The following is an 11,414-nucleotide window of genomic DNA, read 5'->3' on the forward strand; positions in this document are numbered from 1 at the left end:
TTGTTTACTTTGACATAACTTTGATATGTTGATAATAGACAATGTTGATTTAGCAGTCATTCTAGCTCCTAATTTCTTATAGTATAATGAATTTACATACAAAAAACAAAATCATCAAAAAGGAGACTTCATGATGTTGATTTGGCCCAGTGCCTTGTCATAAATACAAGACCATCTAGTTTCAAGGCACTGTTCCTTTTCTAAATTCTGTGGGATTTTGGGATTGCCAGCGCCATAGATCCTCACCTGTTTCATTAGATAAAACAGTCAGATTAATCATGAGCTTTACAACTGGGTTTGCAGGTCTAAAGAATCTATTCCCATTCTAATTTATTTTTGCAAACTACAAAATTAAAACCTCAGTTTCCACTCACACATTCTCTCCAGGCCATATTCAGCTTTCCAGCCCAGTTCTTTCTCCGCCAGACTGGGATCAGCATAGCAAGAGGCCACATCCTCACTCCGCCTAGGAGTAATCTGGACCAGAGAAAAATACAACTAGACAGCAAGATCGGCCCCCAAAATATCTACGTTTATATTTAGTGCCATGGATAAGAATGGGTTTATCCCTCACCTTTCGACCAGAGGCTTTTTCCATGGCATTGACCATCTGTTGCACAGAGTAGCCTGTACCCGTGCCCAGGTTATAAACCTACTCAGACACAACATGCAGTTAAAGGATTAGTTCACCCAAAAATGAAAATTCTCTCATTATTTACTCACCCTCATGCCATCCCAGATGACTTCTTCAGAACATAAATGAAGAATTTTAGAAGAATATTTCAGCTCTGTAGGTCCATATAATGAAAGCGAATGGGTGCCAAATTTTTGAAGCTCCAAAAAGTACATATAGACATCATAAAAGTCATCCATACGACTCCAGTGGATTAATTAAGTCTTCTGATGCAAAACACAAGGTGTGTGTGTAAGAAATAGATACATTTTTAAAACGTTTACTAAAAACTCACAAAGGTCAATCACACAGCCTCTCGTGTGATTAAAGCATATTGGCAAAGTTCATGCGAGAATTGACTCGTGAAATACAAAGAAAATACAGAAGCGCAGTGCTGTTTACAACAGAGCATAGAGATTCATACGTAGATGCCTCATTTGGCCAATTTGGATAGTCAACTGCGGAACCATCTTGGAACAGTCAACAAGTAGAACTGTTTGAATGAGAGTGAATGGAGGAGATGCCTCAGAACAAGCTCCTTGCTCAGACCACTGTATAAAATACTTGTGTGGAAACAGCATCGTGGTCCATTTGGAACAGCTGCCAATAAGATATCTACATATGAATATCTATGCAGAGGAGGCTTACGTTATGCAAGAGGCAGTTTGAACTCCACCCTTGTCAACGTGAAAACCACAAGCTGGCTGGAAGCAAACATTTAGTAAAAAAAAAAAAAAATAAATAAATACATCAATTTCTTACATAGTGTTTCGCTGCAGAAGACATTAATTAATCCACTGGAGTCGTATGGATTATTTTTTCGATGGCTATGTGTGCTTTTTGGAGCTTCAAAAATTTGCCACCCATTCATTTGCATTTTATGGACCTTCAGAGCTGAAATATAATTCTAAAAATCTTCATTTGTGTTCTGCTGAAGAAAGACAGTTATACACATATGGGATTACATGAGGGTGAGTAAATGAGAATTTTCATTTTTTGGTGAACTATTCCTTCAAATCTGAGAAAGTATGTAAAGAATTGAGTGAATAAGAGGAAGCGAGGATATTACCTTACACCCACAACTGTCATTCAGTTTCTTGAGTGCAGCAATGTGTCCCTTTGCCAAGTCTACTACATGGATGTAGTCTCTCACTCCTGCCCAGGAAGAATAAAGAGTGAGAGCGATTAAGATATAAATAGCATGCTGAAAGCCATGGCAAACCTGGAAATAAAAGTTTAAAAAAAATAAAATTAAAATAATAATTATATATATATATATATATATATATATATATATATATATATATATATATATATATATATATATATATGTACATACATAATTATTATTTAAATTTTATTTTTTTTAAACTTTGGGGGAGGGGGAGGGGGGGGGGTCCAAAGTCAAAAGTAACAGTCAGTATCTGGTGTGGCCACCAGCTGCATTAAGTACTGCAGTGCATCTTCTCCTCATGGACTGCACCAGATTTGCCAGTTCTTGCTGTGAGATGTTACCCCACTCTTCCACCAAGGCACTTGCAAGTTCCCAGACATTCCCCTGGGGGGGAATGGCCCTAGCCCTCACCCTCCGATCCAACAGGTCCCAGACGTGCTCAATGGGATTGAGATCTGGGCTTTTCGCTGGCCATGGCAGAACACTGACATTCCTGTCTTGCATGAAATCATGCAAAGAACGAGCAGTATGGCTGGTGGCATTGTCATGCTGGAGGGACATGTCAGGATGAGCCTGCAGGAAGGGTACCACATGAGGGAGGAGGATGTGTTCCCGTAACGCACAGCATTGAGATTGCCTGCAATGACAACAAGCTCAGTCCGATGATGCTGTGACACACCGCCCCAGACCATGACGGACCCTCCACCTCCAAATCGATCCCGCTCGACAGGCCTCGGTGTAACACTCATTCCTTTGACGAGAAACGCGAGTTTGACCCCTGGTGAGACAAAACCACGACTCGTCAGTAAAGAGCACTTTTTGCCAGTCCTGTCTGGTCCAGCGAAGGTGGGTTTGTGCCCATAGGCGACGTTGTTGCCGGTGATGTCTGGTAAGGACCTGCCGTACAACAAGCCTACAAGCCCTCAGTCCAGCCTCTCTCAGCCTATTGCGGACAGTCTGAGCACTGAGCATTCCTAGTGTAACTCAGGCAGTTGTTGTTGCCATCCTGTACCTGTCCCACAGGTGTGATATTTGGATGTACTGGTCCTGTGCAGGTGTTGTTACACGTGGTCTGCCACTGCGAGGACGATCAGCTGTCCTTCCTGTCTCCCTGTAGCGCTGTCTTAGGCGTCTCACAGTACGGACATTGCAATTTATTGCCCTGGCCACATCTGCAGTCCTCATGCCTCCATACAACATGCCTAAGGCATGTTCACGCAGATGAGCAGGGACCCTGGGCATCTTTCTTTTGGTGTTTTTCAGAGTCCGTAGAAAGGTCTCATTATTGTCCAAAGTTTTTATAACTGTGACCTTAATTGCCTACCGTCTGTAAGCTGTTAGTGTCTTAACGACCATTCCACGGGTGCATGTTCATTAATTGTTTAAAAAGCATGGAAAACATTTTTTAAACCCTTCACAATAAAGATCTGTTAAGTTATTTGGATTTTCTCAAAATTATCTTTAAAATACAGTGTCCTGAAAAAGGGATGTTTCTTTTTTGCTGAATTATATATATATATATATATATATATATATATATATATATATATATATATATATATATATATATATATATATAATATAAAAATAAGTGTCATGGAAATTGATTAAATAAAGAAATGGAAAAATAATGGACATCTCTATAATCATAACTTTTTCTAGTCATGCTTAGCTCTAAAATATTTCATTGGCTAAAAATTGCTCTTCATGAGTGAAATCTATATAAAATTACTTTTCAAAATCCTGAAAGATGGAAAAGTAATTTGTAAAACGGGGTATTACAAACCCTGAAAAATAGATTTTCAATGCAATTCTTAAACTCTACACTCAAATTCCTTGTAATCACCTGTTTCATCAGGTGTATTGTAGTCATTGCCAAACACATTCAAGTGCTTACGTCTGCCAATAGCAACCTGCCAAACACATTAAAAGAATACAATAGCCATTACAATACATAAACACATGTGGATCTCATAAGCTTTAATTGGTCAGACAGGTTACCTGAGCGACGTAAGGCAGAAGGTTATTTGGGATTCCCTGTGGATCTTCACCAATCTGTCCTGAGACCTGAGCACCAATGGGATTAAAGTACCTGAGCAGCACAGCGTTCCAGTCCTGAAAAATATTTGATCAGTCACATACTTGCAACACATGGTCAAACACATGGAAAGTGCCATAACAGAGGGCCCAGTCACCTTCTCTGCCATGCACTGATCCCTGATCATTTCCTCTATGAAGTATTTGGTCTTGCCATAAGGGTTGGTAAAGCCGCCTACTGCATGCTGCTCATCGATGGGGAGTTTCTGGGGGTCTCCGTAGACAGTGGCTGAGCTGCTGAATACCAGATTACACACCCCATGAGACTGCATCACCTGGTTTATACATACACATACAGGACCACAGCCAGGATGGCATTCCATAAGAGCCAAAAGCACTAACACACACAAATTTGCACATAGCCTAATCCTTAACTTAAGTATTCAGAGGAACTCATAGGGAAAACTGTTTAAACAGCACAAACAATGCATTCATCTGGATGCTCCATGCATAAAAAGCCATGCATAAGGACAATTCATGCAGAGACACATCTAGATAAGCACTTTATTTACATTACAGATGCATTTCTTACCTCCAGTAGATTGATGGTTCCTGTGAGATTGACTCTGTAGTATCTTAAAGGCTGTTCTACTGATTCACCCACAGCTTTAAGTCCTGCAAAGTGCATCACTGCATAAAAGGAGTGCTGAAACACAGAGCAGAAAGGAAACAATTAACTTTTAATCACCAGGAGGCACTCTCTTACACAATATTTCACCAAGAGGGTTCAGCAATTTCTACAATAAAAAGTTTTGAGTTCTAACAGAAGAACCAAAATTAGTCTTAAATCAGTGTTACTAAGAAGCTTGGTCTAAAAACAGCCGTTATGAGGCAAATGAAGCCGGCACTGGGCTCAAAAAAACAAAAACAAAAAAAGCAGACATGCTGTGACTGAACACATAACAGCTAAACCTGGGAGATTGGATTTCTTACACATAATAAATATTCAGAGCAAGTAATGGCTATAAACTAGACTGTGTGTTTTTTTAAAAACCTTTTCGAAGATATTCTCCAGTCCGGGTTTATCCAGAAGGTCCAACTCATGGAAGTCAATTTGAGTGTTCAGAAACTTCTCTATCCGCCGCAGACTCTCTGGAACATCACCCTCTCCTCAACAAAAAACACAAAAGATCAGCATGCATTAACCTTTGTAAAAATGTTGAGCCACCAAGGAACTATTTAGTTTTGTTCTGAATTAAAATGCATTCAAAATGTGTAATTAACAACTCATTATAGAATTACTGTAACATCCACAGTTCAAGTAAGAGAACTTTCAAGTCGCCTATGAGTGGATTACAGTTATCTTTGTATTTTATACAAGGAATATTCTGGGTTCAATACAAGCCAAGCTTAATTGACAGCATTTGTGGAATAATGTGGTGTACAACAAATTTTTTTTTTTTTTTTTGTAGTGTTTAAAGGCAAAAATGTAAAGCTTACATTCATTCTAGTTAAAACTTGTGTATTATTTGAGCTTTAAAGTTGTTTAAATTATAGTTTTTCTGGTCATTTTATGGTAAAAACTGGAAATAACTTGACACAGGAAAGGTTAGCAAGTGATTTTGTCACACAAATATAATGTCAGCACACCTCTGGTTTATGTCTTGTGGCTATACTTTTGAAATGGAGAGTATTTTAATGTTCACTTCCATTGTTAGTGCCTCACTGTAACCTAGATTTTAGCTTATTTTTTAAAGAAAAGGAGGGACAGGTCGAAATAATTTTTTTTGTGGTAATCAACATTACGCTGCAAATACTGTTGATTGAGCTTAACTTGTATAGAATTTTTACATTGGCAAAATGACGTACTTCACCTATATGGTTGTATTCCTATCAATTGATTCATGGAGTAAACACCATATATAGCAAACATTAATGGCCCACAGTCTGAGCAAGAGTTTACTGAGGCTCCTTTGTAATGCAAACTAACAAGGGCTCCTGTGTGTTCAGCATACCTCCAATGCCCCTTAGTAATGCAGTGTGATTTACTGAAGTCTGTTTACCTCTAACAGCATTGCTGAAGTTATCGATGACCACAGGGTGATAACCAGCCTCAATGAGCTCCACAACACAGTGGCTGCCAATGTATCACCCCCTCCTGTCACCAGGATCTTCTGACGCATGTTGAGAACCTTTCTCACAGATACACACACACAATAATGGTTTACAGGTATGTGGGTGTGTACCCTTCCCTTACTCTACTGAACCTGCTGCAACTGGACTACGTGGATCCAGACTGGTCACTTGCAGCATCCTGTTCCATACTACACATGAATTTAGCCCTTTCATTCATTAAATTTCGCAATTGTCACGTCACAGGAGAAAACATCAATAAACGCAAAGTCCTGAGCCCACGCAGAACATCTCTCGACCAGGCAGGAACAGGTCAGTCAGTATCATTCAAGAAAACACAATAAGTCGCAAAAGGTCCAAATCAATGGTAAAAATCGCATTTTAATACTGACTATTTCAAAACCAGAAAGACTTCAAAAGGTACCTAAATGAAGTAAGATCCTACCTGCTGGAACAGTATTAAAACAAACTCAACCTCTATTCACATTCAGATCTTTTTGTACTCACCCAGTTGATTAATGCGGATCAGTGAGGTTTATTGGGGAACCCGCGGGTGACAGTGACAGGCGGACAGAGTTTCCTGGCGTTTATTGGTCTGTTTAGTTTATTCATTCTCAATTCCTGGTTTCATGGACACGTGGAAGTGTGTGAATCTGCTACTGTAAGTCCAGCGTAATTCGCTTGCAAAAAAGTCTTTAAAGGCGTCCGTCCTTACATTTGAGTTTCGGGCACGATTCATGTGCAACTAAATTTGTAACTATAACTATTAAAATTTTTACGCGTAGGAAAATAGCATATGAAATATATATTTCATATGTACGGAAGCCCTGAACCGCAAAGTGGAAAAAAATAAATAAAATAACAGTGAAAAAAACAAACAAAAAAAAAACAAACAAAAAAAATAGTGTCCCAGATCCTTCCTGAGCCTAAGTCTTAATTTTTTTTTCTCTCTTCCTAAATTTTTTTTTTCTCTCTTCAATTTTTTTTTCTCTCTTCAAAATAAATAAATAAAATAAAATAAAATAAAAAATGCGTGCGGTACCAACCTTGGCCACCAGGTGCCACTATCAGCAAACATGTAATCTTATGCTTTTAATGCTTTCTCTGTTGCTATATAGCTGAATAATACATTTATTATTTAAGGGTTTGTAAACCTTAATCAAGACAAAATCAGATTACATATGTTTGATATGGCATTCGTTGTCGTGTAACAACTGGAGTTATTTTTTTGTTTGAAATTGTTGGTCTTTCTAAACCATCTATGCCGTTTTCTCAGTGTTACATGGTGGAAGCGAAGGACTGTATTGAGGGAAACATGGGGAAATTATTATTATGTCTGTCCTTTTGAAGTGTTAGGGGTACATCTGGTAATGTTAATATTATTGTAAGTAATCTAATTTCTAAACGAAAAGATCATTTATAAATTAAATCCTCGCGAATGAACGGGGATGTCATGTGCAGACTTTCATGGTGGAATTTAATTATAATAATATATTTTAATATAACAAGTTGTCTGTGCTTTTGAAACACACTGTCTACTGCAGAAGTGAAGAGTTCCAGAAGAAGTATGTCAAATAAATATCCAAATATTGTTAGTCTGTCTAAACATGAGCTAGACAGTTACGCCGATGTAAAATATTGGTGAGGGTGAGGAATCACTTATAGTATCACAAACCTGTTTTGTATTAGCAGTATGGGCGTGAAGCTATAAAAGTATAATGATTTCTGTTGTTAGGGGGGGTTTTGGTACTGCTAATTTTTTTGCCGGAGCTGCCATGCCGGGACGTGGGCTGGCTGTTATTGCGAAAATGCCGTGAGTAAATTGGGAGGGGTTATTTGTGACTTCGGGGTAATCTTGAACTCGAGGTTTAGACGGCCGCTGTTGATGTGTTCTACGAATGCTGTATCCCACGTCAGGTTGTGATTTTGAGGATCCCCTAACCCCCAACCCTCAAAAAAAAAAAAAAAAAAAAAAAAAAAAAAAAAAAAAAAAACATATTTACACTTAAATAAAAGGTGTAAGAAAATTTTATTTATCAATGCAATGCTGGCATGATGTACAGTACACTACTGAAGTTTGATATTAAATATATATTTAAATTAATAGGTTTGATTAACTGTTCTTTTAATTAACAGTAAAACTGGCTTTATACTTTAATAAACTCATACAAACATAACATTACACAAAATAATCTGTTAAACATCGTATAGGTAATGACTGAGTGTAGTAATGTTCACGTTAACACGTATCTTACATTACTTCTTATGTCTTATCTTATATTACTTATCTTATTAGGCTATTTGTTTTATTTGTGTACAAAAAATGTTATTTTCTGTGTATAGTGAAATAGCTTTCCTATTAAGAAATATAAATTAAGATGATCTGATATCACGAGGGAAAAAAGGCACCACTGACAGCAGTAAAAGACAGAAAAAATTTAATTTGATACAATTACGGGACAACTTGTCATCTGGAAGAGCATAGAAAAAACTATTTTCCCTAAGTTTAATAGCAAAAGTTTATTTAAATGCATTAATATTTTCACTTTTAGCAGCGAAGTAAATATACAGCGCAAAATAAGTATGGAGACTCCAGCGCTGCAGGCACATCAGCATTTCACAGTAGACTTTAGAAACGTCCCGCCCCTTATTGAAACGGAAAATATGATTGGTTAAAAAATATCCAATCGCGTCTTAAACGAACGTTCTTATTGGTAACTCAGCTGGGTCGAACTGTCTATTTCGCCCGTGCCTTCAGTTGCGGTCCAGCCTCCCGCTGCTTCGTGCAGAGAATCTCTGTTCACTTATTTAAAATAATAATAATCACAATTCACTCAACGGTGCTGCGGCATCACCTCAGTATAATTAAAAGTTATGGGTCAAAAGCCTCCTCGCTGTTATTACGGCCATACGTATCATAAGTAATTTAAGGTGGGCATACGCAAATCCTTTGAAAGATAGGTGGGCATACGGCGTATGCCCTAAACTACACTACTGCCTCAGTGACCACAAAGTATGATGTAAATTAATTCTGCTTTCTCAAAATTACTTTTATTATGGAAATCCCATTTGTTCATAGGATAAATCTTTACCCTTACCTACACAACTTTCACTCTGACAAATTTAACTCTGTCAAGGGTAAAATACAATGGTCATTTGTCAGTCATATCTGCAGCTGGTTTTTATTTATCTAAAAACAGAAAGAGTCAATTCCATGTACCACAAAGACTATGTGTCCCTGCCTATGAACTATATTAAATTACAATATATGTGTATACAAACAATAAATGACAACTACATCAATTATAAAGTGGAATGAACCACATTTCTAACTGTAACAAAGTTAATGGTGGAAAATTCTGAAAGTAATTATTTGTACTCTTCTCAGTCAGTAAAAGTACACACACTGACATTTGTGAAGGACCACTAGAGTCTCTATCCAAGATGTGCAGTTATTGTTGATGGATATTAAGTGTACCTTTCATTCATACACTCACTGAGCACTTTATTAGGAACACTATGGTCCTAATAAAGTGCCCAACGTGGTCTTCTGCTCAAGTTTTGACATGTTGTGCATTCTGAGATGCTATTCTGCTCACTACAATTGTACAGAGTGGTTATCAGAGTTACTGTACCCTTCCTGTTAGCCTGAACCAGTCTGGCCATTCTTCATTGTCCTCTCTCATCAACAAGGCATTTCTGTCCACAGAACTGCCGCTCACTGGATGTTTTTGGTTTTTGGCACCATTCTGAGTAAACTCTAGAGACTGTAGTGCGTGAAAATCTCAGTAGATCAGCAGTTACAGAAACATTCAAACTAGCCCATGGACCTCAAGATGGCGCCGAGTATGGCTGCTGCGTTGCGAGCTCCGACACAACATAGCAATGTTTTGTTTGTTTTGTTTACAATTCTTATGTTTTTTGTCTTGGATGTTGTCTGCCTTATTGTCTACAACAGACAAACACTTTTGGACATTGGTTCAGCGATCTCACACCGAAAACCGGACTTCACATTCCTCAATGCCGACCCGCTGTTTACAAACACGCCAGCAGAGCCCTTTGTCTGGGCAGCATGGCCGCAGAAACGCAGGAGGAAAAGGGGAAACAGAGCCGGCGTTCTCATCAGAGTAAGACGCCGCGCAAATCGACCCCCGCTACCCACTATTCTACTGGCAAATGTTCAGTCTCTGGATAACAAGCTCTGCGAGCTGAAAGCGCGGATCTCTTTCCAACGAGATACAAGGGATTGCTGCATTATCTGCCTTACGGAAACTTGGATGTCTGCGGAGATTCCAGACTCAGCCATTGAACCCGTGGGGTTCTCCATGCACCGAGCGGACAGAGCGAAAGACCTCTCAGATAAAACTAGAGGAGGTGGTGTATGTTTTATGATCAACAAATCCTGGTGTGATCAGAGGAACGTACATTCCATCAAGTCTTTCTGTTCTCCTGATCTGGAATTTCTTATGCTTCTGTGTCGACCATTCTGGCTACCGAGGGAATTCACAGCGTTATATACCATTATCACTGCTGTGTACATCCCCCCACAAGCCGACACAGACCGGGCACTCAAGGAACTGTATGGGATTATAAGTGAGCAAGAAACCGCGCACCCTGAGGCCGCGTTCATTGTGACCGGGGACTTTAATAAAGCCAGTTTAAAATCAGTTGCACCAAAATATCACCAGCACATTAGTTTCAACACACGAGGGGACCGGGTTTTGGATCATTGCTTCTCTCCGTTCCGGGATGGCTACAAATCCCTCCCCCGCCCACCATTTGGCAAATCGGACCACTCTTCCATTCTGCTTCTCCATTCTATCACTGACAATGATGAAACAGCCTACAGAGAGGAGGTGCACACTCTGACACACTGGTGTCAGGAGCACAACCTCTCCCTCAACGTCAGTAAGACAAAGGAGCTTGTGGTGGACTTCAGAAGAAAAGACAGAGAACACAGTCCAATCACCATCAATGGAGCACCAGTGGAGAGAGTCAGCAGCTTCAAGTTCCTGGGTGTCCACATCACTGAGGAACTCACATGGTCCGTCCACACTGAAGTCGTTGTGAAGAAGGCTCATCAGCGCCTCTTCTTCCTGAGATGGCTGAGGAAGTTTGGAATGAACCGCCACATCCTCACACGGTTCTACACCTGCACTGTGGAGAGCATCCTGACTGGCTGTATCTCCGCCTGGTACGGCAATAGCACCGCCCACAACCGCAAAGCACTGCAAGGGGTGGTGCGAACTGCCAAACACATCATCGGAGGTGAGCTTCCCTCCCTCCAGGAAATATATACAAGGCGGTGTGTGAAAAAAGCTCGGAGGATCATCAGAGACTCCAGCCACCCGAGCCATGGGCTGTTCTCACTGCTACCATCAGGTAGGCGGTATCGCA

The 11,414-nt window shown here is 39.6% G+C and overlaps 1 pseudogene; it reads right to left on the reverse strand.

Annotated features, from left to right (window-relative positions):
- LOC127410802 (UDP-glucose 4-epimerase-like) lies at positions 1 to 6,067 on the reverse strand (annotated as a pseudogene).
- Positions 6,068 to 11,414: the final 5,347 nt, after the last annotated feature.

Source organism: Myxocyprinus asiaticus, chromosome 20 (assembly GCF_019703515.2).
Source record: "Myxocyprinus asiaticus isolate MX2 ecotype Aquarium Trade chromosome 20, UBuf_Myxa_2, whole genome shotgun sequence".
Classification (NCBI taxonomy): domain Eukaryota; kingdom Metazoa; phylum Chordata; class Actinopteri; order Cypriniformes; family Catostomidae; genus Myxocyprinus; species Myxocyprinus asiaticus.